The sequence below is a fragment of the Sander lucioperca genome, chromosome 2 (assembly GCF_008315115.2).
Source record: "Sander lucioperca isolate FBNREF2018 chromosome 2, SLUC_FBN_1.2, whole genome shotgun sequence".
NCBI classification, from domain to species: domain Eukaryota; kingdom Metazoa; phylum Chordata; class Actinopteri; order Perciformes; family Percidae; genus Sander; species Sander lucioperca.
The window spans coordinates 42,894,783-42,912,161 of NC_050174.1; the positions used below are offsets into that span (position 1 = coordinate 42,894,783).

The 17,379-nt window shown below is 43.2% G+C and overlaps 1 long non-coding RNA gene and 1 pseudogene across 1 annotated transcript; one reads left to right on the forward strand and one right to left on the reverse strand.

Moving 5' to 3' along the window:
• Positions 1–2,075: 2,075 nt before the first annotated feature.
• LOC116050610 lies at positions 2,076–12,173 on the reverse strand. Its single transcript, XR_004105112.1, has 3 exons — positions 12,021–12,173; positions 7,189–7,198; positions 2,076–2,088 (listed from the first exon to the last, which is right to left on the reverse strand). It is a non-coding gene; the product is annotated as an uncharacterized LOC116050610 (long non-coding RNA).
• Positions 8,670–10,520, forward strand: LOC116050593 (annotated as a pseudogene).
• Positions 12,174–17,379: the final 5,206 nt, after the last annotated feature.

The window sequence follows — 17,379 nt, forward strand, 5'->3', positions numbered from 1 at the left end:
CATCTACATGAGTAAATGTACTTAACATACAGTAGTTACATTCCACCACTGGTTGTGTTATACTGAAACACTTCAGGATAAATCCACATTTCAATTATTTTAGGGAAATTTAGGAACGAGCTGGTAGACCATTAATCATGAAAGTCTTTCCAAAACTTGTAAACAAACTCATATGCAACATAAATGTTCTGTTATCATAAATGAATGAAAGAATAACTATTGTAAGTCACATTTAATGATATTTTGACATTTTCTTCTCTGCAAACCAAGTTTGATGATTAAAACATTTGCACACTGACTCAAATTCAAATGCAATGCAACCACCAGACCATTATTGCTTTAAAAGTTATGTTTCCATAACTAAAACTAAAGTAACTGCTTTATGGCCCTGTAGTAATAAAATGGAAAAGTCAGCATTCGCAAAGCAAACTGTGCGCTCAGACAGAATGCTGTCTGTGGGGGAGTGGATTAACAGGATTAATTATTATTATTATTATTATTAATTAATGTTTCTGTGGTGAACAGAAATCATGTGTATGTAGTGGAGAAAAAACCCATCGGTCTCTCATTATAGGTTGTTCACCTCAGAGGGGACTGTCAACTACAGCTCGTATTTAAACCCAAATTTAAATTTAAAGGTCCCATGGCATGAAAAATTTACTTTATGAGGTTTTTTTTTAACATTAATATGAGTTCCCCTAGCCTGCCTATGGTCCCCCAGTGGCTAGAAATGGTGATAGGTGTAAACCAAGCCCTGGGTATCCTGCTCCACCTTTGAGAAAAAGTAAGCTCAGATGGGCCGATCTGGAATCTCTCCCTTATGTTGTCATAAGGGGCAAGGTTACCTCCCCTTTCTCAGCTTTGCCCATCCAGAAAATGTGGCCCGCCCATGAGAAAGAGAGAGTGAAGCATGGCAGTTGGTCAAGGCCACACCCCCACCCTCCACCTTGCCCGGCCTCTCTCCTCCTCAATAGCATTTAAAGCTACAGACACAGAATTGGCACGTCCTAAGGAAAGCTCCTCGTGGGACTGGCTGTAATGGCTGTAATTCTGCACCACGGCTGAATTTCGGGAAAAAGACTTCAGATACAGTATTAGGGGATCACTGAGGCCTATATAAAAGCATCCAAAAAGCAGCATGTCATAGGACCTTTAACTTTTTACTTGAAAATCAGACATGTCATTTGGATAAGCAGGTCAATGAGTTTATATGATCCCCTACAATTCCTGATACTGAATACTGGTGTCAGATTTTGAGGGTAAATAAGGAGAACCCAATGTTAAACAGTAAGAGATACATCCTGCTATTTATTTGATTAGAGTTTTAATGCTGATGTGCCCTGGTGCGATGACCAAATAGTACAGGTGGAAATGTACACAAAATGGTTCACGAGGGGTGTTAATTTTACAGGTGCACGAGTGCATTCACTCACCATCCATCCATCCATCTTCATCCGCTTATCCGGTATCGGGTCGCGGGGGTAGCAGCTCCAGCAGGGGACCCCAAACTTCCCTTTCCCGAGCCACATTAACCAGCTCCGACTGGGGGATCCCGAGGCGTTCCCAGGCCAGGTTGGAGATATAATCCCTCCACCTAGTCCTGGGTCTTCCCCGAGGCCTCCTCCCAGCTGGACGTGCCTGGAACACCTCCCTAGGGAGGCGCCCAGGGGGCATCCTTACCAGATGCCCGAACCACCTCAACTGGCTCCTTTCGACGCGAAGGAGCAGCGGCTCTACTCCGAGCTCCTCACGGATGACTGAGCTTCTCACCCTATCTCTAAGGGAGACGCCAGCCACCCTCCTGAGGAAACCCATTTCGGCCGCTTGTACCCTGGATCTTGTTCTTTCGGTCATGACCCAGCCTTCATGACCATAGGTGAGGGTAGGAACGAAAACTGACCGGTAGATTGAGAGCTTTGCCTTCTGGCTCAGCTCTCTTTTCGTCACAACGGTGCGATAAATTGAATGTAATACCGCACCCGCTGCGCCGATTCTCCGACCAATCTCCCGCTCCATTGTCCCCTCACTCACGAACAAGATCCCAAGTTACTTGAACTCCTTCACTTGGGGTAAGGACTCATTCCCTACCTGGAGAAGGCACTCCATCGGTTTCCTGTTGAGAACCATGGCCTCCGATTTAGAGGTGCTGATCCTCATCCCAGCTGCTTCACACTCGTCTGCGAACCGATCCAGTGAGTGTTGGAGGTCATAGGCCGATGATGCCATCAGGACCACATCATCCGCAAAAAGCAGCGATGAGATCCCCAGCTCACCAAACTGCAACCCCTCTCCACCCTGACTATGCCTCGATATCCTGTCCATAAATACTACAAACAGGATTGGTGACAAAGCGCAGCCCTGGTGGAGGCCAACCCTCACCTGAAACGAGTCAGACTTACTGCCAAGAACCCGGACACAGCTCTCGCTTTGGTCGTACAGAGATTGGATGGCCCTGAGAAGGGACCCCCTCACCCCATACTCCCGCAGCACCTCCCACAGTATCTCCCGGGGGACCCGGTCATACGCCTTCTCCAGATCCACAAAGCACATGTAGACCGGTTGGGCATACTCCCAGGCTCCCTCCAGGATCCTTGCAAGAGTAAAGATCTGGTCCGTTGTTCCACGACCAGGACAGAATCCGCATTGTTCCTCTTCAACCTGAGGTTCGACTATCGACCGAACCCTCCTTTCCAGCACCTTGGAGTAGACTTTACCGGGGAGGCTGAGAAGTGTGATACCCCTGTAATTGGCACACACCCTCTGGTCCCCCTTTTTGAAAAGGGGAACCACCACCCCGGTCTGCCACTCCTTAGGCACCGTCCCCGACTTCCACGCAATGTTGAAGAGGCGTGTCAACCAAGACAACCCTTCCACACCCAGAGCTTTAAGCATTTCTGGACGGATCTCATCAATCCCTGGGGCTTTGCCACTGTGGAGTTGTTTAACTACCTCAGCAACTTCCACCAGGGAAATTGACGACAATCCCCCATCATCCTCCAGCTCTGCCTCTACCATAGAGGGCGTATTAGTCGGATTTAGGAGTTCCTCAAAGTGCTCCTTCCACCGCCCTATTACCTCCTCAGTTGAGGTCAACAGCGTCCCATCCTTACTGTACACAGCTTGGATGGTTCCACGCTTCCCCCTCCTGAGGTGGCGAACGGTTTTCCAGAAGCACCTTGGTGCCGACCGAAAGTCCTTCTCCATGTCTTCTCCGAACTTTTCCCACACCCGCTGCTTTGCCTCTTTCACGGCAGAGGCTGCAGCCCTTCGGTACCTTGCAACTGCCTCCAGAGTCCTCTGGGATAATATCCCGGAAAGACTCCTTCTTCAGTCGGAAGGCTTCCCTGACCACCGGTGTCCACCACGGTGTTCGTGGGTTACCGCCCCTTGAGGCACCTAAGACCCTAAGACCACAGCTCCCCGCCGCAGTTTCAGCAATGGAAACTTTGAACATTGTCCACTCGGGTTCAATGCCCCCAGGCTCCACAGGGATGCACGAAAAGCTCCGCCGGAGGTGTGAGTTGAAAGTCTGTCGGACATCCAGACGTTCCCAATTCACCCGCACTACCCGTTTGGGTTTACCAGGTCTGTCCAGAGTCTTCCCCCACCCTCTGACCCAACTCACCACCAGATGGTGATCAATTGACAGCTCTGCCCCTCTCTTCACCCGAGTGTACAAAACATACGGCCTCAGATCAGATGAAACGATTATAAAATCGATCATTGACCTTTGGCCTAGGGTGCTCTGGTACCAACTACACTTATGAGCATCCCTATGTTCGAACATGGTGTTCGTTATAGACAATCCATGACTAGCACAGAAGTCCAACAACAAACAACCACTCTGGTTTAGATCAGGGAGGCCGTTCCTCCCAATCACGCCTCTCCATGTGTCTCCATCATTGCCCACGTGCGCGTTGAAGTCCCCCAGCAGAACTATGGAGTCCCCCACTGGAGCCCCATACAGGACTCCATTCAAGGTCTCCAAGAAGGCCGAATACTCCGAACTCTTGTTTGGTGCATACGCACAAACAACAGTCAGAGTTTCCCCCCCCACAACCCGCAGGCGTAGGGAGGCGACCCTCTCGTCCACCGGGGTAAACTCCAATGTAGTGGCGCTCAGCCGGGGACTTGTGAGTATCCCCACACCCGCCCGGCGCCTCACACCCTGGGAAACTCCGGAGAAGAAAAGAGTCCAACCCCTATCCAGGAGTATGGTTTCAGAACCAAGACTGTGCGTAGAGGTAAGCCCCACCAGATCCAACTGGTAGCGCTCCACCTCCCGCACAAGTTCCGGCTCCTTCCCCCACAGAGAGGTGACGTTCCACGTCCCCAGAGCCAGCGTCTGCTGCCCGGGTCTGGTCCGTCGAGGCCCCTGACCTTCACTGCCACCCATGTGGCAGCGCACCCGACCCCAGCGGTTCCTCCCACAGGTGGTGGGCCCATGGGGTTAGAGAGAGGTGCCACGTAGCTTTTTCGGGCTGTGCCCGGCCGGGCTCCGTGGCAAACCCGGCCACCAGGCGCTCGCTGACGGGCCCTCCATCTGGGCCTGGCTCCAGACGGGGGCCCCGGGCTTCCTCCGGGCAGGGTCACATCATCTCTACCTCATTCACTCACATCATTCTTAAATGATCAAGCTGCTGTTACTGTTAAAAAGGATCAAACAAATGATGATCTTGTGGTTGACGTGCAGTCTGTTAGTTAATTCACCAACATAGATTAATTGAGATGATATGAATCCCGACAGATTATTCACCGCACGGTTTAGGATAAATTTAAGAGCTCTGTAGCAATGACATTCACACATTTCTTCATTTTTTTAAGATTATTTTTTTGGCATTTTTAGGCTTTATTATTGATAGGACAGCTTAGACATGAAAGGGGAGAGAGAGGGGGAATGACATGCAGCAAACGGCCGCCGGTCGAAACCAAACCTGTGGGTGCTGCGCCAGGGCCCCCTACCAGGTGAGATACCCAGGCGCCCGACATTCACATATTTCTTTACAATAATGTTACCTCTGAACATGTAAAAGGCTAATATATAACTTAAGCTTTCACATTTAAAACAATGACATGCATAATTGGGTATAAATATATAGACAAAATTCAAATATGCTGACCGTCGTTAGGTGAGAAATCCCCCGGCAAAACCATCATTTTTCAATTTTGAGTTTTGGGCTATTTTACTTCCTCAGACTATTGGCGAAAAATACATCTAAAATACACGTTTATGTGTATGTTTTTATTTTACTGCACTTTGTGTATTTGCACCTGTGAATTTCTCCTAAATTCAGCAAAAGTTTTAAAACTTTAGATAATGCCTCATTTGCATATTGTTGTGTCTTTAGTTGCAGTGCTGCGTTGCCGATGTGTGAAGGAGAAACTCTGCTGACACTGATCTTGAGTATAAAAAGGTTTATTACATCAAAGATTTCAGCATCAATTACGAGCCCTGCAGAGCTCGGAGAGACGACAGACCTGATCTTCCAAAATGGTCGCTCTCCCGTTTTGCTGTTAACACATGGTATATATTCTGTGCATTGTATAACCTAAAGTGGGGGTGTGAGTATATGCTTGGAGTAGGGAACTGACCATTTAAGGCCTTATACATGGTATAGCTCCTACAGAATATCTTCTGTCTTAGGGGGCCCCTTCTAATGTTAGCAGTTTCCAAATGTTTCAGCAACAGTAGGGTAAAGTTCATAGGAATTCCCTTATATGGCAAACCTTAAGTCAAAGTTGTAAACCTTCAGATACCACAATATTTTAACAAAACATTTCAGAAAACTTTTAATACAAAAATATATGTCTTAATGTAAGTAATTAACTGGGAAAGGTTCATGTTGATATCTGTTAGTTTCATTATGTCTTGCAAAATGTCTGATATTTTATAATTCATATCTTCAAAGGTCGTTTTCTCGAAATGGGTTTTTCTCACACTCTGGCCAGAAATCTCCACTTCAGTAGCACTTACATACACCAAACTTTCCAGATACATTCCTATCTATATTCCGAAGGTTTTTACAGAGGGGTTTGTTCAGATATCATTCATAAATCATTCCTAAATTATGTAACAATTTATACCTAAAAAACGTGGCGAAAATGGATTTTTCATGGCTGTTGACACCATATTCTGATTTATGCAGTGATAAAAGGAGATATCCAAAATCCCCTCTGTAAAAACATTTGACTCTAATATGTCAACAAAATAAAAGAAGAATTTTGAACCTGGCTTTTTTCCAATGTTCAGATTTCTGCTCTGGAAATGTATACAAATTAGTGCATATTTAACAAGATAATGCTTAATTTCCATATTTAAACATAAAATTCCAGAAAACTTGTAATACAAAAGATATTTGTCTTAATGTAACTAATCAACTGGGGAAGTTTCATGGTAATATCTATTAGTTCATTCTTTTTTCCTATTCACCTGCAGTGTCTCCCCTTAGATGACCTACATGTGAATGCCATCAGATCTCCTGAAGTCAGAGAACAGCCGGTATCAGCTGGGTGAAATGAGGGCAAAGCCAACATCCAGACCTGACCCAGCTATCTTTTGTAAAAGAAACAAGAGCAGTTAAGGTCAGTAATGCAGCATATCCAGACAAGCCACAGCCAGAACTGCTATCTGATATTCAAATTAAAACCCTCATAGCGCACTGACTAACAACCTGGCTCACATAATATGCCACAGTGATAATGAATGGACAATTTAGGCATTTGTGTAGGGAAATTCTCTCTTTCGCTAACTAGTACTGCCAGCTCTTTGCCCTCCTGTACTGTAAAAGGAAAACTCAAGGTAAGACACAGTTCAACAGTTCTGATACGGATTCATTAACCTTCTTAAGGTTTTGGTTGTCGTGTCAGAAAGTATAGCTCAGAATGGAGAAATACTTCGCACATCTATTAGATGAGGAAGGTGCGTAGGAGAGGGATGAGTAGGTCAAAAGTTGCAAAGAAACTCCTGCACACTGTCTAACTTGCAAAGTTTAATTTTATGGCTAGCACTTGTTATGTAGAAGCCTTACAGGCCATGTAGGCATATAGTTGTGTGACTGTCTGTTGAGTGAAGGTTTGGGAAAAGGCAGCAGATAGATGAAAAAGACGTCCACATCAAAGCTGCTGCCCTAGCAGCATCATGTGAATGTCCTCTTTCCTGCTTCTCCAAATCAGGCGTGTGCCGATTACTCGACGCTATCTACTGTAGGTAATACACTGACTATGGATAAGGTACCTCATACAACCCCACTTCAAAAAATCCAAACTATCCCTTTAAGTAATGTATAACTATAATGCATTATTGATGATGACATTGCATTACAATGCAGGATGTATCATGAATTAAGAAATGAACAAGTCACTATGAATTTGCTCTATATCATTAATTAACAATTGTTAATTACTTAATTTTTTTGTTTTTATTAATTCATGCCACTAAATTAGCTGGAAACCAGTAATATAGGAAATGTTATTTGAGACCTATGCATTTGATCAATATGTCTGAGAGCAGAACCTGTTCTCATAGAAATATGCTATATAAGCTGTTTTTATTAAACTGGTCCCATGCAAACAAATACATGTTGCTGCATACAGTCTTTAGTAATGTTGACACAATCAGATTACTAACAATCAATTGTTCTATGTTCTCCTACAACATAGGGTCAGTTTCAATTAGTTTTAAGTCATCTTTAAGTCAAACAAACTCTAATCCATCCACGCACTTACAGGTGACTGAAGGGAATTTCATCTGTGACTTTTAACACTAGCGAAGTTAGAGAATACAAACACTGATCACAGACTACATGCAGCAGTCTAAACACTGCTTCAGCCAAGATAGAAATTCAGTTGGTTATAGAAATATGTAGCTTTTCTTCAATATTTATGTCAGAACTTGTGGTGCCCCGATGTCGAATCCTTCTTTAGGGCTGCTCTCACATGCATTGGGCTGGTGATAAAAAAAAAAATCAGGTATCATACTTTGCATACTTTGCATAACCATATTTTACCGGTGGTGTTTCTATCTTTCTTTTCCTTTATCAGGTAAAGTTGGGGTTAAGAAAGACCTGGCCAAGAAGGTGACATAAAAAACAATGTTACAACAATGCATACAATACAAAATCAACTCTAATAAATAACTTTCAAACCACATAAGTAGGCCCACACATACAATGTCCTATTAGGATGCATTGAGGTATGAAGTGCATAATAGCAGCAAACAATGTAATGCATTGCTTGAAGAGTATACAATTCCGTTTTCAGGACAGAATATGTAATTAAGCCACTTGTATTTGTAGTGTTTCATTATATAGAAATAATATTTTTAAGGAACTGGTTTACTTTATGATAGAAGAGTGACTTACATAACAGATACTGTATAAAATGACAATTACATGGCTACATTGGAGAGAAAGCCCTGAAAGAATGGAAGCTAGACGGTTCTTGGGTCACTGAGTGAGAGAACAGTAGGGGGGTACTTCTTATGGGAGGACTCGTGGAGACGCATTCCTCCCATAGTTTTGGGACACCTCTTCAGCCCGTGCATACGTCAGATCTGCTCGGAGTGAATAAAAGGAGATGGGGACTCCAAAAGAGGGAGAGAAAGAACTCATCGACTCACTGCCAGGTCTTGTGTTTGATAGAGAGATTTCACTCAGGAAAGATTAAAGATTACTTAACTTCTGAAGATGTGGAAAGTCTTTGTGATCCTCTGTGTTACACATGTGGGGAAATAATCACTGTTCATTCATAAGCTGCTTTTCTAGCTGTTATAAGAGGACCGTTTTTGGAAGCAAACATTTGATTAGAAATGTCTATTTTATCTCAGGTGTCAGCCTCATGTCCAAAGGACTGTCAATGTCCCCCTGACAACCCCAGATGTGCAGCTGGAGTCAGTCTCATGCTGGATGGATGTGGATGCTGTAAATGTACAATGACTTTTGCTCTGTTCCCTTCTCTTCTTTTTTATTATTTTACTCCTCTCATGTCAAACCACCTCACTACTTTCTCTGTTTCTCTAAAGCAGCCAAATCAGATGGAAGAACATATAGTACAACAAGAAGATTTACCAGAATGGGGAAATATTCCAGCCAAACTGCAAACACCAGTGCACTTGCATGGACGGTGCTGTTGTGTCTCCCTCACGCTGTCCAAACTGGGCTGCGCCAAGCCCAAGCGGGTCAAGGTGCAGGGACGGTGCTGTGAACAGCTAGTCTGTCCTGAGGAGGCAAAGACAGAGAGCTCTGTGGTGAAGAAACGCAGAAAAAGCAAGACAAAAACAGACCGTCTGAAGACGACCTTACCAACAAGAATGAGCTGGCTCCTGTGTGGAGAGGAAAATCAAATTCATTACCTGGTGAGTATTTTTTGCACAGTATCCTTTCTGGTGTCACTGCTAAAGAGAAAGACAAATATATAAGGAAATGTATGTGAGATTACAAACGTAGAGACATGTACATGAGATGTCTTGCCTTTAAACTCTTCTAAAGCTTGTTTTTTTATCTCTGTGCAGCTTTCCGGAGTCACCCAACAGGCCACATGTTGGTCAGAGGAGTCGAGTGTGTGTCTCAAACCACAGTACAGGAGTATCCACCAGGGTGACCAACAGCAACACTCAGTGCAAACTGGTATAAGAGACTCAGATCTGTGAAGTCCGACCATGCAACCAAAACACCTTTACCAGATTGAAGGTACATTCCACACTTTATTTATTCTTTAGCATGATACAATTTAATTATTTCATTTGATGGTGGTTTGTAATCTTAATCTAATGTAAGCATTATGTGTCTTAGATCTTAAAGCTTTAGTTTGTAACTTTTTTTTATAATAATGGACATCCGTTAATATTCAAACAATTACCTAATGAGTTGATACAAAACTAATTTAAGACAGCTTCACAAAACTCAGTATTTCTCAGTATGTCTATGTTTACAAAATGGTGTAGTCTGGCGACTTTCGCGCGCAGAAGCTTGAGTGAACATAATTACCTCTTCTGAAGAGTCCATCATGTTTTTTTAATCCTCCGTGTCCTCCTTGGGTGTGGGTGATGCACGATCACGGAAGGCTTGCATCATGTGGATGCAACGACAGTGTTGTTGTCATTACTTAGAACTCCTCATGGGAAGACAGAAGCTACGCACTATAGCTTTAACCATGAATAACATTACAATTTACATGTGCTTTTGATGTCTTCCCTCTAACAGAAAGGTCAGAAATGTAACCACATAGAAAAGGCCAGACGTCCAGTTAAACTGTCCCACGCAGGCTGCTGTAGCCTGAAAAAGTTCCAACCAAGGTACTGTGGGTCGTGCTCTGATGGCCAATGCTGCAGGCCTTACCGATCCCAGACGTTACCTGTCCACTTCCGATGCAAACATGAAGAGATCCTCGGCAGGATGGTGATGATGATTGAGTCTTGCAAATGTAACTTAAACTGCAAAGGCAGCAATGAAAAGACACCTGTCCGCTACGGACTTTTGAACGATATTCATAAACTGAAAATGTAAAGTTCTGAACAGAAGACCCCTTAAAGATGCAGTAGGTAAGACTTACTACATGAAGCAGGTCATTTAAAAAAAATCTGGCTCCTCTGGCACCACCTACAGCCTGTAGTGTGATTTGCAAAAATCCACCCCTCCCTGTTCAGATGCTCCAATCAGGGCCAGGGGGGGTGTTTAACTGCATGTCAATCACTGCTCGGGCACACGCATTTCATAGCGTCCTCCCCTCCCCCTTCCCTGCGCACAAGCTGCAGATAGGTTTCCTCCAACGGGGTAAGCGAGCATCCGGAAAACGTACCTCCTATGGGGAAATTCTGAGGCTAACAAGCCATCACCTCCCGTTAGCATCCCATTAACTCCCATTCATTTTGGCGTCACTTTGACAGCGAATAACTTTACATCTGAAGCGTTTAAAGACTCTATTTGTCCATTGTTTATTTCTAAAGAAACACGACAATGTATAAAAGGCTCCATTACCTTGTATCTCACATTATGGCCCCGTAGCAGTAGGCTAACGATTGGGTCATCATAACCATGCGACTTACTGTCGCACAGTAGAGAAATTACCGTATAGTCAGGAGAAGCTTGTATTTCTTTACAGATTCAGATTTCTCTTGGCACAGCTACCAGAAGACTTACACATTTCAGACAGGTTGCTCACGTCACATCTACGTCGTCAAGCTCAGTTTGAGGCTGCGCAGCAACACTCAGCCATCACCGGGAAAGTCTAATATCCTTCACTGGTCTCTGTCGAAGTCAGATGTGTCCATTTCTTTCACTGTCTATGGTTTCCTCCCCTTCCCCCCTGTTCACACGCGCTCTATCGTGCACAGCTCTCCCTTGTGGGGGGAGGGGCTTAGGAGACCGTTTGGGCTTTAGCAGAAAGGAGGGAGGGACTGAGAAGATGTCGATGTTAAAAAAATGTTGGCTAAGTCCTGGATCTTCACAATCCTACCTACAGCACCTTTACGCTTATTTTAATTTATTAAAATTAAATTAAGATTTAAAAGTAGAACCAACACTGTTGGTACTGTTTGTTTTCTGCAAAACTTGTAATGTTTATTGGTGTACAGCAATTTGTCAAACTAGTTTCCTTATCTGATTGACTAAAGGATGTTTTATATATTATTTTATTTGAAAAAGACAACTTCATATGTACATTTATTTTTTGGATCACTTTTTTTTAAACCTAAAACTCTTATTTGATAGTGGAATGCCTTTAATTTGAATCAATTAAAGCTATAGTGCGTAGTTTCTGCCACCCCTATGAGAAATTCTAAGTAATGACAACAAAACTAATGGCACGTCGCATGATACAAGCCTTCCACATTACATTAATTCATTTCAGGAGTTTTAATTCTAAACAGCCAAACTGGTAATGAATAGACAAATTTCTTTTTTTTCTGGAACGTATTTAATGAGGAATGGAATCAATTGTTTCATGTTTAACTAGTGCCTTCTTGTCCCTTTTAATATTCCTCTCCTTCCTCTTCCTCCTCGCCCCTCACCCTCAACAGAGTAGACTCCAACCTCCTTGTAATCCTTCTCCAGAGCCGCCATGTCCTCTCTGGCTTCAGAGAACTCTCCCTCCTCCATACCCTCACCCACATACCAGTGAACATAGGCCCGCTTAGCGTAAATCAGATCAAACTTGTGGTCCAGCCAAGCCCAGGCCTCTGCAATAGTGGTACTGTACTGTAGTGTATGCGATAAAGAAAAAAAATACATGTTGCGTACTCACTCTGAATGAATGCAGTAGAAGGTTTACAATCTACAAATAGAGACAAGCAAGCGGGAAAATCAAAGCCCAAGCCATGGTGAAACAGAGAAATATTGCAAATTACTTTATAAAACCAAGCAGCAGCAGCCGGTCTTATGTAAGTTACAATGAAGATGACTCTTGATGAAGAGACGGCTGATGCGGTACCACTAGCTCAAGTTGCGGCAGGCAGCATTTCTGTTGTAAGCCAGTTTTACTTTCAAATACTGTAGTTTTTATTGTTTTATTATATCTGGCTTGCAAACTTCAATTATTTTAATTTAAGTCTGCATTTTATAATGTTATGATCCAGTTTGTTTGTACTGTAATTTGTAATGTTTTATTATTTCTGCCTTGCAAACTTTAATTATTTTGATTCAAGTCTGCACAAATTATTTTTTTTTAACCTTTATTTATTCAGGGAAGGTTCACTGAGAGGCAGCCTCTCTTTTGCAGGAACGCCCTGATCACATTCACACAGTTACACATTCATACCTGGAAGCTGCCCAGTACAACCACAGTCTGATCTGCTGGCCACTGAGCAGCTCCACTGGAGCGGTTGGTGTAATGGGGACTCTTACTGGTTATGGAATTAGTCACCGATATGGGGTGTCTAGTCAGGACACGGAAGGCAGGGATATTCTTTGAAGGTTTTAATATATACTTTCTAATACAGATGCACAGGCACTATATCTTGAGCACTTTACAGTGTAGGTGTGGTTCTATAGGAAACAGAAATAAACATCAATGTTAACTAACATAAACACAATTGAGGCTAATGACTCCCTAGTTACTTAAATATACAGTGCTCAACATGTCCTGAAAACAGAAACTACAATAAGAATGCCATAAAGCTATACAATGGAGATAAAGGCTGTCACTTACTGTTAACTCGATAATAAATTGCTAATATTAACTTATCTATATAATATAATTGTAACTTACTTGTGGTCACTGACGCACACAAACACCAACTGAAACTTAACTGATAAACTGAAACTCAACTGACAGCCCTCTGCAAGCCAGGGCATGTCTCAACATGTTAGGAAAAGGGGGCGTGGCCTGAACGAACACTCGCTGTCCATGCTCTGTCCATGCTCACAGCACTTGAGCCTTTTGCACAGTTGGGGTTAAGTGCCTTGCTCAAGGGCACCTCAGTGGTGGTAATGAGGGAGGGACAAGCGCTGCTCTTTCACTTTCCCCACCCAGATTTTATCCTGTTAGTCTGGCGATTGAACCGACGACCTCCCAGTCACAAGCTTGCATCTCTTACCTTTAGGCCACCACTGCCCAAATATAATTATAATTTTATGAGTCAGTTTGTTTGCAAAAACTGTAGTTTGTATTGTTTATTTCCTCTGCCTAGCAAATGGAAAACAAAAAGGCCTATTTTAATTCAGATTGGCATTCTAAAATGTTATGGAATTGTTTTGGCCTCTCTGCCTGTAGCAATTAGCCCACAAATAGTATGTCCTGTCAATAAAATAAAGACCAAAAAAAGCCCCCCAAAAAAATCACTTGAGGGCTTGACTTTATAAAAAACGTACCTATAGCGTCTATATATTTAGTGAGAGTTTACCGATGACAGTGGGCTCCAGGTCCACAAAGAGCCCTGGGGCTGTGCTTTCCATCTCCAGTCTCGCTGAAGAAGGTGCTAGAGGAATCGTCTCCTCCTACGCAAGTCTTGTCACTGAGCATCTGTCCGTCTGGCTGTATCCCGTGTTCCAGGCAGTAAAGCTCCCAGCAAGCATTGCCAATCTGGACACCAGCCTAAAGAACGTGGATGGAGATACACTCATGCTGTGGAAAGAAAAGAACAGGAGGTTATTTTACTGTATGCTCACTCACGCTGGAGGAAAAGAGTAATTTGTAACAGTTGCCATTACATATTGCCACACATCTTTATGTTTAAACCATGTCTAACTAGATGCTTGAGATCATCATCATTATCACACTTCAAAAGCTAAGGTCCAAATGGAGAATACCACAACATCTTGACCAAGTCACCCAACCCATGCTGCACATTTATTTACAGTCTTAAAATGAATCTGACTAGTCTCGCTTTGCCAGACCTTCCTCCACAGTGCTGCAGAGGAGGGTCTGGCTAGTCCACACAGCATTCCAGGATGGGAGAAAGACGTGCTCTGGTTTGGCATTTCTTTAAAACAATCACAATCGTCATGGGCGGCACTAAGAACCCGACAGAGCCACAGTGCCGCTGCAAAATAGCCTCGGGAAGGAACTTGTTTTGGTGGTCGTGCAACAGAAAACTCAGATTGGACAGATAGTCTGGCTAGCTGTCTGGATTTACCCTGGAGAGATCTGAGGAGCAGTTAACCATAGTCCTCAGAAATCGATGAGCTGGCAATCCCGGAAGTTGAACGTCTTGGATATAGACTAGTTCAGACCAACAAATAGCTGATTATCCATGTATAAAATATGATTAAGGCAGAAAAAGGGCTGCCAGCTCTCAGGTGACTGTCAGACTCACGCAACTGACACGTTTCACACGCCACACCTCACTTTTCTCACACAGAGAAAATCTGATTAATAACTATATCTATAACTGGATACATGTGCGCTACAGACTGCCTATTGGTAATGTCATGGCCCGGCTCCCTTGGGCACATTGTGGGATCAGTAAGAACGGTCCTGAGGAAGAGCTGTGTGAACTGTTTTCAATGTGTCTCCAACACGCCTGTTGATGTGCAGAAGAAACTGTGTAGAATAATGAATCAAAACGGCTCTGTAGTTACAGCAGTCTGATGAAATGACACCAGCTGACAGGAAGTAAACATGGACAGTGTCTATATATTTGATAAGATATTGCTCACATTTCTGTTGTTAAGAAATAAAGGATTCACTTCAGACTGTCTCTGACTACGGACATGCAGTATTTCAAAAACTAAACGTAATGCAATGTTACATTATACCCTCTATATCTCTCTCAGACCTCGATTAATTAGGCCTAAAAACTAACTAATAAATCAATAAGTTGTTGCAGCCATAAATTACACATTAATGTTTGCAAATTTATGTTTCTGTTCCTGCAGCTATAACAGTATGTGCCTGATCAGGAGTCCATTTAATCAGATAGAAATTGTCAAGTAAAAATTATGGAAAAAGCATCATAAACCACCAAACACAAAACAGCGAGTTAGCACGCAGACCGTGAGTCTGAACAAACCTGCAGAATGAACAAAAAGGATCTTTGCTGATTGACAATATTCTCCAGATGCCCATTAGCAGGATGCTAAATTTAAAGGTGCCCTAAGCGATGTCACGCGTTTTTTAGGCTACGACATTTTTTGTCACATACAGCAAACATCTCCTCACTATCCGCGAGCTGCCTGTCCCCTGAACACACTGTAAAGAACTGTGGTCTCTGTAGATAGCACAGGCTCCACAAATGGCAACAAAAACAAACTGCGCCAACCTGCACCATGAAACACATACAGTGAGGAAAATAAGTATTTGAACACCCTGCTATTTTGCAAGTTCTCCCACTTAGAAATCATGGAGGGGTCTGAAATTGTCATCGTAGGTGCATGTCCACTGTGAGAGACATAATCTAAAAAAAAAAATGCAGAAATCACAACATATGATTTTTTAACTATTTATTTGTATGATACAGCTGCAAATAAGTATTTGAACACCTGTCTATCAGCTAGAATTCTGACCCTCAAAGACCTGTTAGTCTGCCTTTAAAATGTCCACCTCCACTCCATTTATTATCCTAAATTAGATGCCCTGTTTGAGGTCGTTAGCTGCATAAAGACACCTGTCCACCCCATACAATCAGTAAGAATCCAACTACTAACATGGCCAAGACCAAAGAGCTGTCCAAAGACACTAGAGACAAAATTGTACACCTCCACAAGGCTGGAAAGGGCTACGGGGAAATTGCCAAGCAGCTTGGTGAAAAAAGGTCCACTGTTGGAGTAATCATTAGAAAATGGAAGAAGCTAAACATGACTGTCAATCTCCCTCGGACTGGGGCTCCATGCAAGATCTCACCTCGTGGGGTCTCAATGATCCTAAGAAAGGTGAGAAATCAGCCCAGAACTACACGGGAGGAGCTGGTCAATGACCTGAAAAGAGCTGGGACCACCGTTTCCAAGGTTACTGTTGGTAATACACTAAGACGTCATGGTTTGAAATCATGCATGGCACGGAAGGTTCCCCTGCTTAAACCAGCACATGTCAAGGCCCGTCTTAAGTTTGCCAATGACCATTTGGATGATCCAGAGGAGTCATGGGAGAAAGTCATGTGGTCAGATGAGACCAAAATAGAACTTTTTGGTCATAATTCCACTAACCGTGTTTGGAGGAAGAAGAATGATGAGTACCATCCCAAGAACACCATCCCTACTGTGAAGCATGGGGGTGGTAGCGTCATGCTTTGGGGGTGTTAAAGGTGTTTTGGGGTGCACATGGGACAGGGCGATTGCACTGTATTAAGGAGAGGATGACCGGGGCCATGTATTGCGAGATTTTGGGGAACAACCTCCTTCCCTCAGTTAGAGCATTGAAGATGGGTCGAGGCTGGGTCTTCCAACATGACAATGACCCGAAGCACACAGCCAGGATAACCAAGGAGTGGCTCTGTAAGAAGCATATCAAGGTTCTGGCGTGGCCTAGCCAGTCTCCAGACCTAAACCCAATAGAGAATCTTTGGAGGGAGCTCAAACTCCGTGTTTCTCAGCGACAGCCCAGAAACCTGACTGATCTAGAGAAGATCTGTGTGGAGGAGTGGGCCAAAATCCCTCCTGCAGTGTGTGCAAACCTGGTGAAAATCTACAGGAAACGTTTGACCTCTGTAATTGCGAACAAAGGCTACTGTTCCAAATATTAACATTGATTTTCTCAGGTGTTCAAATACTTATTTGCAGCTGTATCATACAAATAAATAGTAAATAAATCATACATTGTGATTTCTGGATTTTTTTTTTTAGATTATGTCTCTCACAGTGGACATGCACCTATGATGACAATTTCAGACCCCTCCATGATTTCTAAGTGGGAGAACTTGCAAAATAGCAGGGTGTTCAAATACTTATTTTCCTCACTGTATATATATATATATATATATATATATATATATATATATATATATATATATAT